General features: G+C 33.6%; 1 non-coding gene across 1 annotated transcript; it reads right to left on the minus strand.

Moving 5' to 3' along the window:
* Positions 1-17509: 17509 nt before the first annotated feature.
* LOC111725423 lies at positions 17510-17616 on the minus strand. Its single transcript, XR_002773489.1, has one exon. It is a non-coding gene; the product is annotated as a U6 spliceosomal RNA (small nuclear RNA).
* Between the last annotated feature and the right edge of the window lie 2920 nt (positions 17617-20536).

Here is a 20536-nt window from a genome sequence, read left to right on the forward strand (position 1 = left end):
AGCTAAGGACACAACAAGTAAAGCAAAAAGTCAACCTAAAGAATAGGAAAGGATATTTGCAGGGTATCAATCTGACAAAGGTTGATAAATAGAATCTCCAGAGAACTTAAATTAATCAACAGGAAAATAGAAAACACCCCGTCTACATATGGGCAAGAGATATGAAAAGAACATTTTCTAATGCAGACAGAGGAATAGCTAACAAACATTTGAAAAAATGCTAATTGTCCCTGATCATCAGAGAAAAGCAAATCAAAACCCACCTGAAATATCACCTAACCCCAGTAAGAATAGCCCACATCACAAAATTTCAAAGCTACACATGCTGGCATGGATATGAAGAGAAGGGAAGACCTTTACCTGCTGGTGGGACTGCAAACTAATACAACCTGTTTAGAAGAAAATATGTAGAATCCTCAAAGAACTCAAATTAGACCTCCCATTTGATCCTATAATCACATTACAAGGCATCTATCCAGTAGAAAAAAATAATCATTTTATCATAAGGACATTTGCACTACACTGTTTACTGCAGCTCAATTTACAATCACCAAAACATGAAAACAACCTAAATGCCCAGAAACCAAGGAATGTATGAACAAGTTATAGTATATGTATACCACAGAATACTATTCAGCCATTAAAAAGGAGACTTTACATCTTTTGTATTAACCTGGATGGAAGTGGAACACATTATTCTTAGTAAAGCATCACAAGAATGAAGAAGCAAAAATCTAATGCACTAAATTCTAATATGAAGGCAATAGATGATCTGATATAAGCAAGGGGGTAGGGAAATGAGGAATGAGGAGAGAGAAGGAGGAAGAGGGGTAGGGCACTCACAGTGTACGGTACACCCCTTGGGGCTGGGACACAATTACAAGGGAGACTTTACTTAACCATAATCAAAGCAACCTAATTCTTTGTACCCTCAAAGAGCGCAAAACAATAAAAAAAGATCATAAAGACAGCATTTAAGAGATTAGATTACAAAAGTTAAAAGTGATAAAATGTTGTCATATGATGAATTTCAAGAAAAATAAGACATTCTTAGAAGTTACAGAGAAAATAAATTTGTTTTAGTTGGAGTGAAAGTTTTTATGATTTAAATAGAGCTAGAAGGCAGACAGTGATACTACTGAATTTCTCCCAGGGCTTTGACTATTATGATTCTCTTCATACAATTCCTATAATGAGTTTGAAGGAGCAGTTGTCTTTGGAGGACACTAAACATGTTAGGCCACATAGAGCAACTAGAAAGTATAGAACAAGTTGTCAATGGAACATGATAGATCAACCTGATTTGACATGGAGTTCCACTAAGTCTAATATAACTGGATTCATCCCCATATAAAGAATCACAATAAATTCATTTATTCAGTAAAAAAAAGTCAAGAAAGTGGTGTTTTAGTTTTTTTTTTTTAATTTAGTTTCTAGCATAAAAGAGATCACAGATTCATACATAAGCATAATTTACATCATTACTTTGTCAACTGAAGGAAGTGATTCAAAGATTTGTACAGGGAAATGGTGACCACAAAGCACCATGCGCTAAGGGTGGGAACAGGGGCCACAAGTTCTCCAGCACCCTAAAGTTCAAAAAGCCAGGGGCATGGAAACCTTAGTGGAAACTATGATAAATGAAGAAATGCCTGTCTTCAGAGAGCCATGTTTTTGACCTAAGGGATATGTCCAAATAAAGGGGGTACTGTGGGTAGCACCCTCTATGGAATAAACACTCTGAACTTTCCTCTGCCTCTCCGGTCTCCTTCAGTGGCCTAGAGGAACCTAACTGGAGCCCTACCAAAAGGGATGTAAATTATGTAAGGAAAAGTTGTGATAGAGGTGTGGAGAGGCCAGGGAAACAAGCTGTAAGGATTTAGTATAGTATCAATGTCAACCAGAGCCATGTCTGCTCAATGCTTTTAGATGCTCAGAGTTTATTTCTTTGAATTTCTTGGATAACCTTGTTATATCCTCTCCTCTCTCTTTAAATTATCTTATTCCTTAGGCCAAGGCTCATTCTCAGCTATCTACCTGTTTCACAGAAGAAACTGGAACAATTAGAAGAAAACTTTGAGCAGCATCTAATCTCACACGTGTATTTGTATGTGGGCTGTTCATGTACTCTGCTTTTCTTCTTATCATCATGGCTGAATTTAACTACATATAAGTTTCAAAAGCTAAATTACTAACTTTTACGCTATATTTTATGTAGAATAAATGTATATCGCTTCAAAAATATCTTTCCTGCATTATAAATGTAGCCTTCTCAGTAATTTCCATTGACATACAAAGATATAGTTTTTTTTTTAATTATGAGACATCCTCTACTCATTGTTGGAACACAGTTCTTCCAGGGTCAATCACATTTGTGCACATTTTGCAAAGTGAGGCACTAACTGTTCTTTGTTCTAAATTATATTTTCAAGGCTATCTGCATCTAAATCAGCATCAGATGACACAATGACCCAGATTGTGCCTCCTGCTGGAGCCAAAGAAAAACTTTTTTCCAACCTATTAAAAGACTCAAAGTTCCCGAAGCTCAAGCATATTATTCTGTAGATAACTCATTGTGTGTCGAGTTGGGGTTCAAAGAACAGATATAAAATGCTAAAACTTTCTCTGAGTATAGTGTTGGCTCACACCTGTAATCCTAGCACATGGGAGGGCAAGGCCCACATATCATCTCGGCTCAGGGATTCCGAGACCAGCCTGAGCCAGAGCAAGACCTCGTCTCTAAAAACAGCCAGATGTTGTGGCAGGCACCTGTAGTCCCAGCTACCTGAGAGGCTGAGGCAAGAGAGTTACATGAGCCCAGGAGTTTGAGGTTGCTCTGAGCTATGAGGCCATGGCACTCTACCAAGAGACTTTGGCTACTATGGTTACTGAGAATAACAAACTCTTTCATCTCTGATCCAGTAGGCTTGGGTCTTCTACCAACATTCACGAACCTGCAGTGAGCTAAATTGTTAGAATGTGCAGACGGTAAAATACAGATCCTTTGTTGTTATTGACAGCAGTCCCATTTCTTTGCTACACTAACCTTTGCAGCAAAACTCCTGGAAAATGTGTCTCACGTTCGCTATCTCAAATTGTGGTTCTCTCGTTCTGATGGTATCAATCCAGTGAAATAATTTTGTTCCACTGAAACAAGTTCGACTTTAAAAGTGTTTAACTCAATAGTCAATTTTTAGAACGCCTTTTTTAAATTATCTGCAGGCAATATTTGAAACTTTTGATCACCTACTCCTTCAATTTGAAGCTCTTTCTCTATCTACCTTCCAGAAGAATACCATTATGTTTTTGGCTCTCCCCCACTGGATATTTATTCTAAATATCTTTTGCAGGTTTCTCCTCATCTTTCTAGTTGCTAAGACTCTAGTCCTTATTCAAGAGTTTGTTCTTGACACATTTCCCTTTGCTTTCTACCCACACTTCTTTGAATACCCCTTTTAGTATTGCGGCTTTGCTTATCTGTAGACAGTGACACGAGCCCATTTATATGTACAGCCTACACCTCTTTCTTTAACTTCACAGTCATATCCAACTGCTTGACACGTTCGCTTGAAAGTAAAATTGTCATAGCAAACTTAACAGGTCTAAAACTGAACTACTTGTTTCCCCCGTAAGCCTATCCTTTTCACAACCTTTCATTCTGTATAATGTCAACCACCTCCTTGAAATTACTCAAGAAAGAACCTTAAGATTTTCCTTAAATTCTCCCTTTTCTCATCCAATCTTTCACAGATGCTCTTGTCTCTCCTAGACTAGGTATTTGGACTGTATACCTTTATATTTGCTCCACTAGTACACCTGGTCTATACCTCCATAATCTCCAATCTAGATCCCTGCAATAGTATCTTAGGAGCTCTTAATACTTCTTCTCTCCTTGTAGTTTATTTTAATCACAATAGCCAGCATAACCCTGCTTTCCTATAAAATGAACATTTATTACTTCTTTGCTCAAAATCCTTTAATTGGTCCCCAACTTATGTAGAAAATAAAGCAGAATCCTCAATTTTTGCCTCTTATTTTGTCTCTCCTCTTCTCTCCCTGTGATCACTCCACTTTGGCCTCTTTGATGTCCCTCAAACTTTCTACCCTCATTTCTTCCTCAAGACCTTTATGCTCCCTGCTGATTTCCACATAGATAATGGTCTCATTTTTCCAGATCTTGGCTCAAATGTCATATTATTCTTGACCTATGGCACCCATGATCCATACAGCTCTTTCCCTACCCTTAACTTCTATATTATTTCATGTCGTTCCTTTTATTTTCTCTTGAATACTAGCAGATATAAGGTCTCTCAGGAAGTTGTTCAGGCTTTTGGAAAAAAAAGTATCAATCTATAATCTTGGCTTTAAAATGATTCCTAACTGTATGTAGTATATATATTTGTTAAAATGATTGGCTCTGCAAAATGTGGATTTAGTCAAAAGGCTGCACTTCGAGTTCCAGAACTCCACATGTAGCCTTAAGGTCACAGGTTCCCCACCCCTGGTGTATATCCCTTAGTCATACAGTGGTGTAATGGACATTGAAAACTAAGAAGAGCTGAGGGAGGAATGGAATTGAGAAATAAAAATCTATCTGTCAGTTCCAATGTACCCTCTTCTTGTGCTGGGCACATTAAAAGTTCTGATTTCAGCATTATACAATTCACCCATGTAACAAAAACACTTGTATCTCTTTAAAATTTTAAAATAAAGAAAGAGTTACTATCAACTACTGTATATTTTTGGCACTAGATCTAGATTATTTTTTAAAATACTGCCACATATGAGTCATATGAAAGTTTTGAGGTTAACAAAAATCAAGAAATGTAAAATCCATGTGTATGGGAACAAAAGAAGCCCTCCCAGGAACATCAATAAGCCAAGCAAGTTGAAACTTTCCCAGATGAGTCAAGAAGGACACTGCCGACTGTGTTCCTTGGAAGTGAAATAAGGAACCATAACACAGTCTGTCTCAAAACTTTCATAGTGACCAACTTACATCTAAATAAAACCAAGTTATTTTATCTTTTAATGATGGTAATCACATGAATAAGTTTAAATAAAGTGCATAGTAGATTATTCTTGCAAATTTAATAAAATAGTCCCTGAAACAAAGTTTTCTAAATTTTCAAAATGTTTTCAAATTTGTTTCCTATGATAACTAGACAAGTCTTAATTAGTCATTTTCCCACCCACAGTTTTTGGTAAAATTTGAACTTGTCAAAACAATCATGCAAGTGTCCAAAGAGTGGAAGGGAGAGTGTAGATGAAATTGTGTTTAAGGAAAAGAAAAAGGAGAGAAGTTTGTTCTCTAAATAAAAAAGGGATCTGAAGAATTATTTTTATGGGTTAAATTGTGCACTCCAAAGACACATTGCAGTCCTACTATTGGTGTCTGTGAATGTGACCTTATTTGGGAATAGAGTTTTTGTAGATGTAATCATGTTCATAAAACATCATTGTGGGAATTCTAATCCAACATCAATCAAATCAATTGGAAAAGGAGAAGGGGCATACAGAAAGAGCACCATGTGGAGGTGGGGACAAGTTTGGAAGCTATCACCAGAAGCTAGGAGAGGTGTGGAACAGATTCTCAACATTCAGGAGGGACCAGCACTCTTGACACCAAGATTCTAGACTCTAATCTTCACAACTCTGAGAGAATACATTTCTTTGGTTTTAAACCATTTTACTTGTGGCATTTTGTTATGGCAGCCCTAGGAAACTGATGGAATTGGTATATCCAAAAAGCCGTGGGTTGTTCACTCCATGCCTTTATCCAGGCTGGATACCAAAAGATTGAAGGGAGTTGATGCCTAAACAAACACGTGTTTACCTTGCATGGCAGACTATCAGGGGATAGGTTATCTTGTATCCTAAAGGCGGAAACAATGAATATTTTGGGGTGAAACTCCAAGGAACAAATGATTCATTGATGGGCCTTCTGAAGTTTAACTTCAAACATGACCCTAATGGCCTTGAAAACCATTGAGTAAAAAGAGTTTGAATATTCCTTAGTAATGATTTAGATTATTTTTTTCATAACCTTGAGGTTTGAATTATTGGATTTGTTTTAATACCTAAGTGAGCATATTTTAAAATGTTCTATCATTCACACTTGATGTTGCCATAAAGATGCATACCTGCTGCAGATATAAAATTATCCAGATTATTGGAAGAAAATACAACCCTTTGATTTTTCTCTCATTATCTTAATATAATGAGCAAAGTTGCTTTATCTTGCATTGCTTGAGTTTTTTGCTTAAATAATCCTTCTTAAATTGTAGTGCAGTTGAAACAACATGGGATTTAGAAATCAAATCCATATACTTAAGAACTCATTAGTTACATACTACCATGTAACCTTGAATAACCTAGAATTTTTTGTGTTTCACTTTACTTCAGCTCAAAAAAATGTGAATAATTGCACGTAACTTACTAGAAATTCTATGCCAATAATGTAAAAGTCACTTAAAAAATGTTTTTATATCCTAATCAAAAGCAAGAGGCCTCAGTCCAATGAATCTTCAAGCAGGCTAATTATCCTCTTTCAAAACACTTTGGAAAAGGTTTTTATTCTTCAAGAGTTTTAATGATTTAACAAAGTGTCTCAAATAACCAATCGTTACCCTTCATCTATAATTTTTTTTTATTAAGCACCTCCAAGGAAATATGGGCCAGGATTACTCATTTATATGAAATTATATCCATGCCATTAGCTTTTGTTCTTTGTTTAAAGGGTTCCACACATCTTATTCAAAAAATTTGAAAGTAATATTATGGTTGAAAGCAAATATATTAAATTCAATTTGTGTAGAATGACTGCCAAGCCAGTAAAACTTGACTATAAATGATGAAATCTATTAACTTCTTCAGAAGAAAACTTAAAAAAAAAAAAAAAAGAAGAAGTGTTTAGGTCACCTTTGAAGAATAGGCCAATGGAGAAGCACAGAGATAAATGTTAGCAGTCTTGGGCACTACCCAGGGGAGGATATGCCCTGATAGGAAGACAGCACCTGGGTCCACAGCTCTAACAAAGTGGGTAGTATTTTTTACTATCTTAGGTGAATGACTAAGCAGATTAGTGAGAATAGAACTTATGGGCAAGTGACATATTAGTAAGAGTCTGGTAAACATAGGAAGAGCTTGTTAAGAACGATAAATAAGTTAGGACAGAGCAAAATGACAGGATAAGTCTGATCTCAGTGGGACTTCAGCAGAATTTTATGCTTTTGAGTTGTTTTGCACTGAATCATGGGAGTTGGTTTTCGTGTGGTCAAAGACAAAAACAACCAGGCAATTGTAGCCTACATTACCACAATGTGCAGACACTCCAAAGGCCTATGGGCAGTCACTTCTCCATGGGAGCCATCAGCTCAGGGTAGGCACACACATTGTTGGAGACAAAACATTTTGACATCGGGGAGGGGCACACAGAAACAGAGAGTGTGATCTGAGTTGGGTGGAGCATGGATAGTGTCCTCACCTATTTTAACATTCAGAGTCAAATCTGCCTCTCTGGGTTCTGAAGCACTTTCAGATCCATCCCAATGTGTGAACACATTTCTGTAGGGCTGCCTTTAGATAATTATGCATATATAATGCAACCAAAAACAGAGAAATAAATACAATTTATTTTAAGCCTTTTCAACTGTCAAGCAACATTTTTTTTTTTTTTTTACAAAGTAAAATGAAAAATAGCTATAAGACTATCTCAAATTCTTTGAGTAAACATAAGGGGTAGAAAACATCATGGATTTAGGATTCTAAACCACTTCTTCAATATGAACAAGTAAGCATCCCCAGTTAGATATTTTTAACTAAATGTGTAAAACAGTGGGAAGATAATTAGTTTTGTTACATCAATGAGTTAGTGTTAGGAACCTGAGAACATGTCAATTACCTCTTCTCCTTCCTTGTATTCACATTTATAAAATGGGCATATGTATTGCTGCATTTATTTCACATAACTGCATTTAATACCCACAACTGTATGAAAATAATACATCATTTTAAAAAGTGAATAAGCATGGGGAACCTCAAAAGGCACATCATTATTATTGGACAGAAGCATAACTACATCAAGATGAGGGTTTATGCATGATGCCTGAACTAAAGTCAAAGTACAGAAAAAAAAAAGATACATTAATAAGCTAACAGGGAATAATTTTAATTACATTCATGGATCAAATCTCTGATTTCTTAATTACTATGTACCCCAAAATGATTAAGCAACTTTTTACGAGGCCAAGATTAAACAATTAATTTTTTCATAATAATTATCTTTGGATTCCTTAACTCTGGTTATCTGTATGGAATAAATCTGAAAATTGGCATCTGTACTTCCATAAGCCTAATAACCTTGACAATGGTTAATATTCTTATAGCTGGAAATATCTGTGAGCACTAAAAATAGAGTAAACAGCTACATTTGCTCAAGGTAGTTATAAGTGCAGTTATATCTCTGAAAGTGTCATCATTTTATTTTTCTTTTCACCGAGCAGTACAGGAATAAGTCTACAGACAGGAACACCCATAACCACAAGTTAAGCATTTCATCTATAAAATATTATTTGAAGTATTACATTTTTCTATTTCTTTCCAGGATAAACTAATAATATTTCTATATTGGCTTTAAATTAAGTAGATCCACTAAGTTGAATAATTTTATCCTCACTCTGTAGTTCCTTAGATACCTCAGGGCATTTTCTGGTTTTATCTTTCTTGCCAGAAGTATTTATAGTTTAAACTAGGACCACATATACTTTAACCAACTTGATCTTTATTATATTGGTGCACAGGTTACTCCTTAGTTAGAGATTATCAAGCCAGTGAAAGTACACTCCAGGGATATTAAGTCTACTGTGTTGAGCAGGTCAAATGTGTTATCCATTACAGACAGGCTAAAAAACAACTCCAACATGTTCCATATTCCTTTTCAATTGCTATTATAATGTACACCACTGGACATGCTGTACTTTCTACCATTATTTTATTTTATGCAATAATAAAAACCATAAAGCTAAGTGTTCATCAGAATTCAGTACTTTGAAAGGTTTCTTGTCTTCTTTTAAAATTTAACAGCTAAATCAAAAATTACATTTTATACTTTAAATATATACTATAAAAGTGAATGTGGCTATAGATGAAAGACAATGTAGAATTATCAAGGCTTCCTAGAATAAATCTGTACAGGTTGTAGGCTCACTGGGAAAGTGCCCCAAACCTACTCACTGCATGTGGCCTGAGAGTCGAGAGGAACTTGACTGGACTCCTTGCTGTCTGAATGCTCTCTCAAGAATGATGTGCATATGTCATTGTCCCTTTGATATCATCAGCACCTACCTTGATGCGTGATGCATTGTGACAGTCAATAAACATTCAGTTTAATTGAGGAAAAAAATTAATAAAAATAAAAATTCTCTAAAATTATTTAAATTACTAAAATATACTTTGTCACTCTGTGTTAAGGATTGCACTCTAAAACAAGAGCCTATATATGTCCCATTCCTGCACAATTTCCCTTCTTTCTCCCAATGAAAACATTTCCTTTCCTTGTGATCTTTTTACTTCTGCTATCCTTATTACTAAAAAATTTAAGCATTTCAATCAATTTATTTGGTTCCTTATTACAATGTTTTATACTTGTTCATATCTAACTTTTATTTTCCTGTCACTTTCAAGATCTGTTCTAATTCTGCAATTTTATTTTACATCAGTAAAAGTAAATTCAATAATAAAAATGTCTTGTGTAAATATATATACACATATACTTTCTATAAGGTAGTGACATAGATTCAAATGTATTCTGTTAGTGTGTTAAATAAAATTCTGTGAAAACATGAAAAATATGCTGAAATGTTTTTACAGATGAAAAATTTCAGGTAACTCATTTCCTTTTTAATAAATGGATAATGAAGATGAAGTGAATATTTTTGAGTTATTTTTCATATATATTATTGATAAATCATTACTTTCAGCTGATATAAACAAAACACTGAACACAAAAATTAAAATGAACCAAATCAATTATAAGTCGAGTTTCATTTTCTGATTCTAGGTTTTGGACACTGCTCACCTATTCCTCACCTCAGTCAGGTTTTCCTAAAATCCACATTGTCACAATTTCTCACTCTGAACTTTTCTTGCCTGTACCAGTGTCATATGAAAACCTTGACTCTTCTAATTTTATATTATTTATTCATATATACTTGCCCAATTATTTGTCAAAATTCATGACTTTGTATGGCATACTTGCTCTTTATTTTCAAATGTACATATACCTTTGACATTTTGGTTGGAGTTCAGAAAGAATGTGGCAATGCTCTTCTTTGTATGCAATATCTATGACATAATTCTGTCTACTTATGTATTGCTTATACAGCCCTTATTTCTAGTTCTACTCTGCAATTTCCTGGTCCTGTTAGGACCAACAGCCTTCTTATAACTTTATCAATAAGGATTTTGACTTTTCACCCTGTAATTGCTTTTCAGTACTTTGCTAGGTCTGCACTGATTTTATCCTTAACTTTATTCAGTATTCAGGCTTACGTGACTTTCTCAATTTTAGGTCTTCATGTGACATCTGCAATATGAAGTTAATCAAAACATCAACATTAATTATTTATCCATTGAAATCTACTTCCAACCATGATAGAGTAATATGAACTACTGGACACATCCTCCTATGTTAAATACAAAAATTACAAGAAAGACAAAATGTGTGTTTTTTCTCTATTGAAGTAGTTAGCACTGGGCATTTATCTCTAACAGAGGGGATTACTATTGTTGTCCCAGTTTACAGCCCAGAAAGTGTATACAGATTACAGTGCATGAACAGGAACTCAGCAGAGCCTAGGAAGCTCCCTGAGTTGAGGATAGGGAGTTCATATTTTAATGAGATCTCGTCAGTTAAAATTTATGAAGCAGAGTATAGAAGTATTACAAAGAAAGAGTGGAAGTCCAGAGATCTGCACAGATCTCCTTTGAATCTGAATTGAGTCTTTTTTTTTATTTTCCAAATAATATAAGAGTTCAAGTGATTACTCTACATTGTGTTCTCTTTTTCTTCTTCTTTTTTTTTTAATAAATCATAGCTGTGTACATTAATGCAATCATGGGGTACAGTGTGGCATTTTCATATACAATTCAAAATACTCTCATCAAATTGGTTAATGTAGCCTTTGTGTCATTTTCTTAGTTATTAAGACATTCATACTCTGCTTTTAGAAAGGTTCACTGTACTCTTGTAAGATAAACCATAGAGGTGACCCCATCAATCACCCTCCCTCCACCCACCTACCCCCACCTCTTCTCTCACCCTCCCCCCTCCCCATATTCTAAGGCTATAATCAGGTTATATCCTTCCTATGAACTAAAAATAGATCTGCCATTTGATCCTACAATTATTTTATTAGGTATATATCCAGAAGACCAAAAATCACATTACAACAAAGATATTTGTATCAGAATGTTTATTGCAGCCAAATTCATAATTGATATGTCATGGAAGAAGCCCAAGAGCCCATTGATCCGCAAATGGATCAATAAACTGTGGTATATGTACACCATGGAATATTATGCAGCCCTAAAGAAAGATGGAGACTTTACCTCCTTCATGTTTACATGGATGGAGCGGGAAATGTTCTTCCTAGTAGAGTATCTCAAGAATGGAAGAAAAAGTATCCAATGTACACAGCCCTAGTTTGTGTTTTCAAGTTAAAGTTCAAGTTGAGGTTGAGCCCCTTATCCACAGTGTGTGCTATGTACCCTTACATTGTGCACATTAGATGAGAACTCACAAATGCCCCACCCATCCACTCTTCCTCTTTCTCTCTCCCCACTTATTTGAATATAACTGTGTTTTTCTCTCCTATGGGTATATAGTTATCTGTTGGTATCATATTAGTATTGAGTACATTGGATAGAAGCTTTCCCATTCTTGTGGTACTGACCTAAGAAGAACATGCTTCAAATCCTTCTATGTAAATACAAAAGATGTAAAGTATCCAATTTTTATGTCTGAATAGTATCCACGGTATACATATACCACAGTTTATTAATCCATTTATGGGTGGATGGGCACCTGGGTTGATTCTACATCATGGTGATTGTGAATTGAGTTACAATAAACATTCTAGTGCAAATGTCTTATGGTAAAATGATTTTTTCTTGCAGGATCAAATGGAAGGTCTATTTTTAGCACTTTGAGGATTCTCTATACATATTTCCATACAGGTTGTATTAGTTTGCAATCCCACCAGCAGTGTAAAAGTGTTCCCTTCTTTACACATCCACACCAACATCTGCAGCTTTGGGACCTTGTGATATGGGCTATTCTCACTAGGGTTAAGTGGTATCTCAGAGTGGTTTTAATTTGCATTTTTTTGATGATTAGAGATGATAAGCATATTTTCATGTTTTTTGGCCATTATCCTATCTTCTTCAGAGAAGTTTCTGTTCATTTCCTTTGCACAATGATAAATGGGACTGTTTGCACTTCTCTTTTTGATTAGTTTGAGTTCTCTTCTAGTTATCAGCCCTTTGTCAGATTCACAGCATACAAATATCTTCTTCCATTTGGAAAGTGGTCTCTTTAGTTTAGTTGTTATACTCTTAACTGTATAGAAGCTTTTTAACTTGATTATGTGCCATTTATTTATTTTTGGTGTTGTTGCAAATGCCAAGGAGGTCTTCTCCACAAATTCTTTTCACATGCCAATAGCATCAAAGGTCCTACACTTTCTTCTAGAATTTCTATTGTTTTGTGTCTTAAATTTAAATCTTTTATCCCCAAGAGTCAATTTTTGTCAGTGGTGAGAGGCGTGGGTCCAGGTTCAGGATTTTACATGTGGCTAACCTATTCTCCCAGTATCATTTATAAACAGAGATTCTATTCCACAGTTTATGTTTTCTTTTGCTCTGTTGATGATGAGATGGTGATATGCAGCAGGTTCCATTATATTCCATCAGTCTATGTTTCTATTTTTGTGCCATTATCATGCTGTTTTGATCACTATGGACTTGTTTTATAACCTAAAGTCCAGCTACATGATACCCCCAGATTTGTTTTTATTTCTTAAAATCATATTGGCTATTTGTGGGGTTTTTTAGGTTCCATATAAAACAAAATGCTATTTTTTCAAGTTCTTCTAAATATGACATTGGTGCTTTAATGGGCATTGCATTAAAACTTTAAATTATTTTGGGTAATATGAGCCTTTTAACAATATCAGAATTCTACCAAATCTTCTTCTACCAATAGAGGAATTAGTACCTCTATTGAGAACCTATTCCAAATCATAGAGAAGGAAGAAACCCTTTTTAACACATTCTACAAAATATCACCCTGATTAGCAAAACCAGGAAAGCACCCATCAAAAAAGGAAAACTATGGACCGATCATTATTGAATATCAAGACAAAAATATTCAATGAGATATATTGGTAAATAGAATTCAGCTTCTTATTAAAACAATTGTACATCATGATCAAGTGGGCTTTATCCCAGGGATGCAAGTTTTGTTCAACATACATAAACCTAAAAATGTAAATTCACTAAATAAATAGGAGCAAAAACAAAGGCCATATGATCCTCTCAATAGATGCAGAAAAAGCATTTGACAAATTTTAGTATCTTTTTCTGAAAAAAAAAAAAACACATAAGAAAATAGAGACATAGATGGGATATATCTTAAACTGATAGAGGTCATCTACAACAGATGCATAGCTAATGCTAATATCATATAGAACAGAGTAAAACTAAAAGCATTACCACTTAGAACTGGAATTAGACAAGGATGTCCACTATCACCACTACTATTCAACATATGTTGGATATCCTAGACAATGCAATCAGGCACAAGAAGGATATGAAGGATATCCAACTGGGGGCAGAGAAGGTAAGACTCTCAGTCTGTGAGAATAATATGATCTTATACTAAGAAAACCCCAGGTCGTCAAATGTAAGCCTTCTAGAAGTGATCAAGAAATATAGTCACATCTTAGGATACAAAATCAAGGTCCACATATCAGTAGCCTTCATACATACCAGTAACAGTCAAGCAGAGAGACAAATCAAAGACACACTACCCTACTCAATAGCTTCAAAAAATAAATAAATAAAATACCTGGGAATATATGTAACAAAGGACATAAAGGATCTCTACAGAAAGAATTAAGAAACTTTGAGGAAATAAATAGCAGAGAACATTAACAAATGCAAGATTATACCATGTTCTTGGCTGGGAAGAATCAACATTGTTAAAATGAGTTGAGTCTTAATTACCACACATGAGAAACAGAACTTGAGGCCAAGTGGAAAAAATGTTTAAATGGGTCAGCAGAACCATCAGGCCAATTGTTATGGAACACAGACTCTGTTTTCTGCTGTTATTACAAAATACCACATACTGCATAATTTATAAAGAAAAGAAATTTCTTTTAGCTCATGATTCCAGAGCCTGCAAAGTCCAAGATTGAGGCGCTATGTCTAGTGAGGGCTGTATTGCTGCATCACGGTATGAAAGAAGGTTGAATGAGCACATGAGACAGAGAGAGAGAGCAATGAAGCTAAATTTACCCTTTTAGCAGAATCCCACTTAGACAACATTAACCTATTTGCAAGGATAGAGCCTTCATGATTTAATCACCTCTTAAAGGTCTCACCTCCCAGTACTGTTACAATGGCATCTAAATTTCAGCAGGAGTTTTGTAGAGGACTTTAATATTCTATGATAAGGTGAGAAATATTTCATGTTCCCACAAGCCAGAGTGCAAAAACCTAATAATACATGAAGTAATGTGTAGAATATTCAGAAAAATATTGCTACTATAGAAAACAAAAGTTAATTTAACAACAAAGACTGCTCTGTCTCTGCATAGGAAATGTTAGACACAAGCCTTAAAAGGATAAATTTGATTCCACATATCTTGATGGTATCCTGAAATAAAGCTCAATTACATTTGGAAAAACATAAAAATATCTAGTAATCAAAAATGTAAACTTCATTATATCTTATATTATAAATCATTTTTTATGAATGCAAAGAAGAAGAAAATATAAACCATAATGAAGATGCAGATATTTCCACAGAAAAAAATAAAAAAATGACAAAGATAATGGATTTAGTGGAAAAGAACAGTAAAAGATAATGTAACTATATTCCACATGTTCAAAAAAGTTAGACAGAATGATTAGCATATTAAGGAGGTAAAAATTATATACTTGTTAAGAGGAAAAATAAAATTTCTGGCAGAAAATATACATTTGATAAGATTAATGTGCATTGAGAAGATTAGATGCTATAAAAGTGAAGATTAATGAATTTGCAGACATTATAATAGAAACTTCTCAAAAAAAGATAAAAAGATTTAAGGAAAAAAATCAATGAATTGTGTTTCATGTTGAATTGGCCTTTATATATATATAATTATCATTACTGAAATAGAAAAGGATACAAAATATTGAAGTAAAATAAGTCAATTTGTTTTTAAATATGATAAAAACAAAACCCTTGGATCTAAAAAAAAATTAACAAATACAAATGAAAATAAAAATGAAGTCATCTATACCAAGTTCTATCATAATTAAAATTCTGAAAAAAAGGTGAAAAGAGTGAAAAATAGAAAATCTGACAATAAAACCCCAGAGGAAGTCATTTACATATAGAGAAAAAGATCACCAGACTTTTTATTAAAACCTTGTAAGCAAGAAAACAGAAACAGTGCTGAAGTACTGAAAGGAAGGGTGAAATGGCATGGAGGTAATATAGAACTCTGTCTTAACAAAATTATATTTTAAAAATGAAGGATACATAAAGGCAAAGATGTCATCAAATACAAGATACTTTAGTTATTATTTTTATAACACTTTCTGTGGTAGTTGTCCATTTAGTGAAAAAAATAATAACAATGTATTTCCAGGCTTAATACATAGGTATTAAAAATGTAATGCTTAAGATTGACAAGGAAAATACATGACAAATTTGAATCATATATAATCCATATAGTAAGAAAAAGAAGGAAATCAACGAACAGACAGAATAAATATAAATCGAACATTTGTAAAGAGATTTTAAAAACAAACTTATCAATAATAAATTTATATTTAACATGTCTGAACTTTTCAATGAAAGGTAGAAATCATCACTAGGAATAAAAACATGAATACCCAATTCTGTGATGGCTACAAGAAACTTCTAAAAGTGACAAAATGGCAAAAGCAATGTTAATTCCAAACCAGTTATACCTGAGCAGCCAAGAAATATCTGATTTTAAAAGATTTTAGAAAGAATATTTCCAGGGATAAAGGAGCCATCTTATTACAATAAAAAGGTTAATGAAAATCACAGTAAGCAGAAAAAAGGAAATGATAAAATAGAAAAAAAAGAACACTAAACAAGTGCTGTAAAAAATTAATGAAACCAAAGTTGATTCTGTGAGAACAGGAAAATTTTTACAATACTAGTCAGACTATATAGAAAAAAAACAAAAATAAAAGAGACAGGAAATTAATTATCAATGTCAGAAATAAGAGTGTATTACTACATATACTAAATATATATATCTTGGCAGAGACTAGTACAACAGTAAATTTAAAAAATTTTTAAAAATACTTTATAAGTTTAAGGTCACTCAAGATGACATGGGTAATGTAAATAAACCTATGCTTGCAAACATTTTCCGAGGAGGATGCTATTTCCATTTAATTCCATATCCTCTGAATATACAAAGGACCAGTGAGTTGCTTCTAAGCAATAGACTAAGGCAAAAGTAGCATGTCTTATAATTAAAAGGAAATGAATTTTGCAGCTACCCCAGTAAGTGTGGAAGCAGACTCTTCCTCTTTTGAAACTCCAAAAGAGAGATACTTGATTACAAGATCATAGAAGACCCAGATAAACCATGTTCAGTCTCCTGACCAAAAGAACTTTAAGGTAATAAATTCCTGCTATTTTAAATTATTATGCTTTTGGTAATTTATTAGGCATATAGAAAAAGAATATAAAGGCATTATAAGAAAATAAAACTATATACCCATATCCTTCATTGAAATAGGTAGTTTATTACAGACATATGTTAAGACTACCATGACAGAGTATCACAAATTAGGTAACATAAACAAGATAAATTTATTTTCTCAGAATTCTGAAGACTAGAAATCTGAGTTGAAGGTCTTGGCAGGGTATTTTTGCTTGTTTGTTTTGTTTTTTCCTTTGGAGACCTCTCCCCTTGGTTTGTGAATGCCTGTCTTCGCTCTCTGTCTTCATCGCATCTTCCCCACGTGTGTGTCTGTGTCCTAATCTCTCCTTATAAAGACACCAATCATAGATTAGGGTCCATCCGCCATCACCTCCCTTAACTTTAAACACCTGTTTAAATATTCTATCTCCTAATACAGTCACATTCTGAGGTACCCGAGGTAAGACTTCAACATATAAAATTTGGGGGTGACAGGACACAATCCAGGCCATAAGAAATTCAAACTTTCTTCTTTTTTTTTTTTTTATTAAAATATGAAATACTTCACGAACTTTCATATCATCCTTGCGCAGGGACCATGCTAATCTTCTCTGTATCGTTCCCATTTTAGTATATGTGCTGCTGAAGCAAGCACAAAAAAAAATTCAAACTTTCTTAACAAAATTTTAATAAATCAAATTGAACAGAAAATAAATAATGATTCTTCTTAACCAACTGGGGCTTACCCTGTGTACCTAAGGTAAGTTTAACATCTGGAAACCATTGTCATTCTTCATATTACAGATGGAAAGAAAAGCTTTATGATTACCTGATAAGAAAAATCAGTTGACTAAAATCTAATATTCTATCTTAACAAAACTCCCAGCAAACTAAAAGTGCAAAGGATCTACCTCAAAATGATAAAGAGCATCTATATAAACCTATAGCCCACATCATATTTAAGAGAGAGTATGGATGCTTTACCTCTCAAATTAAGAATGAGGCAAGAACATCTGCTCTGATCATTTCTGCCAAGTTCAATAAGTTAAAAATTAAATAAAAATCACCAATGTTGAAAATAAGAAATAAATCTATCTTTATTTGAGGATAAAATAATTCTCTACACACAAAAAAATACCAGTTGTATTTGCATATATTAGAAACAGACAACTTCAAACTGAAATAAAGAAGCAATACCATTTATAATAGTATAATAAATGAGTTAGGGCCAAATCTACTAAAAGATATACCTATATAAGATCTATAAACAGATAACCACAAAACATTCCTGAGAAAAAGTAAAGAAGGCGTATGTAACAAAATAGAACGTAAGTGTATAAATTGAAAGTTTCAATAGTATTAATTATCTTCAGCTATTCTAGATATTGAAACCAATCCCACTCATAACCCAGCAGGCCTTTGTTAAGAAATTCACAAATTGATTCCAAACTTTATGTAGAAATGCAAAAGACTTAAAATAGCCAAAAATGACTTCAAAAAAGGAAAAAAAAAAAAAAACCAGTGTTGAAATACTTCTACATGTTTGATTTTATAATTTATTTTACAGCTGAAGAAATTGAGAAAGTATAATATTGATGCAAAAATTATACAAAGAGAAGTTGGACAGAAAAAAGAGTCTAGAACTAGGGTTACATATTGTATGGTAAAATGATTTTTGTCAAAGTACCACATCAATTCAGTTGGGAAAGGATATTCTTTGCAGCAAATTATACTAAAAAAAAGGTTATCTTTATGTAAAAATTAAATAAATAAATGAAACTTAACCTTTACTGTATACAAAAATCAACTCAAAAAGCCCACGTAGCTATTAGAGCTGAAATTGTATAATTGCTAGAAGAAAATGGAAGTTTTTAGTGACCTACATTTTAACGATAATTTTGTAACAAAAATACAATTCTGTATTTTGATGCAGAAGACATGAATTAAAAATATAAAATTAAAATTGACTTTATAAAATTTAAAGTTTTCTTACCATATGATTTTGATATGAAACTTAAAAAGGCAAGAAACAAACTAGAAGGACATCATTTTCAAGATTTTATTCAGAAAAGAATTACATCTTGACTATTAAAGAACACTTAGTCATGTAATTCAATCAAGAAAATAAATTATTTAATAAAAATGGGTAAAATATTTGGGCAGAAATGCACCACAGAAGACATAAAAATGACAAAGCAGCACATGAAATGACATTCAGCATCACTCAGGGAATACGAATTAAACCACATGAACTTTCAGTGCACTCCAATTAGAGTGGCTAAAATTAAAAAGACAGAACACTTGAAGTGTTACTGAGGATATTGAAATTCTCACACATTCTTGGTTAAAATGTAAAATGGTATTACCATTCTTGAAAGCAGTTTAGCAACATCTTTAAAAGTTATACATATACTAGCCATCTCACATTTTGTTGTCTGCCAAAGAGAAATCAAAATATATGTCTGCATGAAGAATTTTATGCAAACCTTCACAGCAACTTCATTTGTAAGAAACAGAAACTAGAAACAACCTCATACCTTTTTTTTTTTTTGGCAAGTTTTTGGCTGCCATCTCTGGTATATGGGGCTGGCACTCTACTCCTTGAGCAACAGGCTCCGTCCTCAGACCTCATAACTTTCAGTGACAGAATAGATAAACAAACAGTTCTATCTATTCAGCAGAATACTACTTATAAACGAAAAGGTACAAACTATTAATGTACAACAACATAATTAAGCTGAAGAAAAGAAATCAAAAGAAAAGAACACTTACTGCGAGATTTCATTCACATAATTGCTGAAAAATTCAACAAAATTTGTTTAAAAAACTTTAATGAATGGGTGCTGATGAAGAGGTTGTTACTGGGAAGGCTGAATTTAACATGGATGTGAATGGGTAGCGCCTGTGTATACCAGGGCTGGCGGGTTCAACCCCAGCCAAAAACTGCAAAAAAATAAAAATAAAAATAAAAATAAATGGACATGAAGAAATTCTTGGAGCATGGTGTATTTACAATTTTGATTAGAGTTGTATTTTCATGGAAATATACATATGCCCCAAATCATCAAATTCTTTCTACACTTAAATTTATGTTTATTTAATGCCAACTATAAAGAGCTAAAAAAGTGTACACTAGCTGCCCAGTAATGTCCTATTTACTGAGCAATAATTTCAGAAAACTTTGATTACACGTGAGGGGAAGTGTGCTATGAGAAACAATGTTCAGAGTCCTCTGAATATTTACAGAAACACCACCCGACCTGGGGAAGGTGAGTGGCATCTATGTCATGAAGGCTAAAGGCTGAAGGCTGAATCAGAACTACCGGCACGTGGTATACTCCGTATTCAAAAGGACAAAAGTAATTTGTGCCACGGGGCTCTTATTAAGGTTCAAATTGATGAACTTTTTCATTGTGCCCAATTTTAATGATACTGATTTTTTAAGATTAGTTACATAAATCAGTATTTTTTTATCCATCTGTAAGCAAATGGAAACACAAATCTGTCACACTACAGAGAAATAATTAGTATTTCTGTCTGCAAAGTGCAAACTAAACATAAAAGCATGATGTCTA

This window comes from Otolemur garnettii, unplaced genomic scaffold (genome assembly GCF_000181295.1).
Source record: "Otolemur garnettii isolate 467f Iridium unplaced genomic scaffold, OtoGar3 scaffold00040, whole genome shotgun sequence".
Taxonomy (NCBI): Eukaryota; Metazoa; Chordata; class Mammalia; order Primates; family Galagidae; genus Otolemur; species Otolemur garnettii.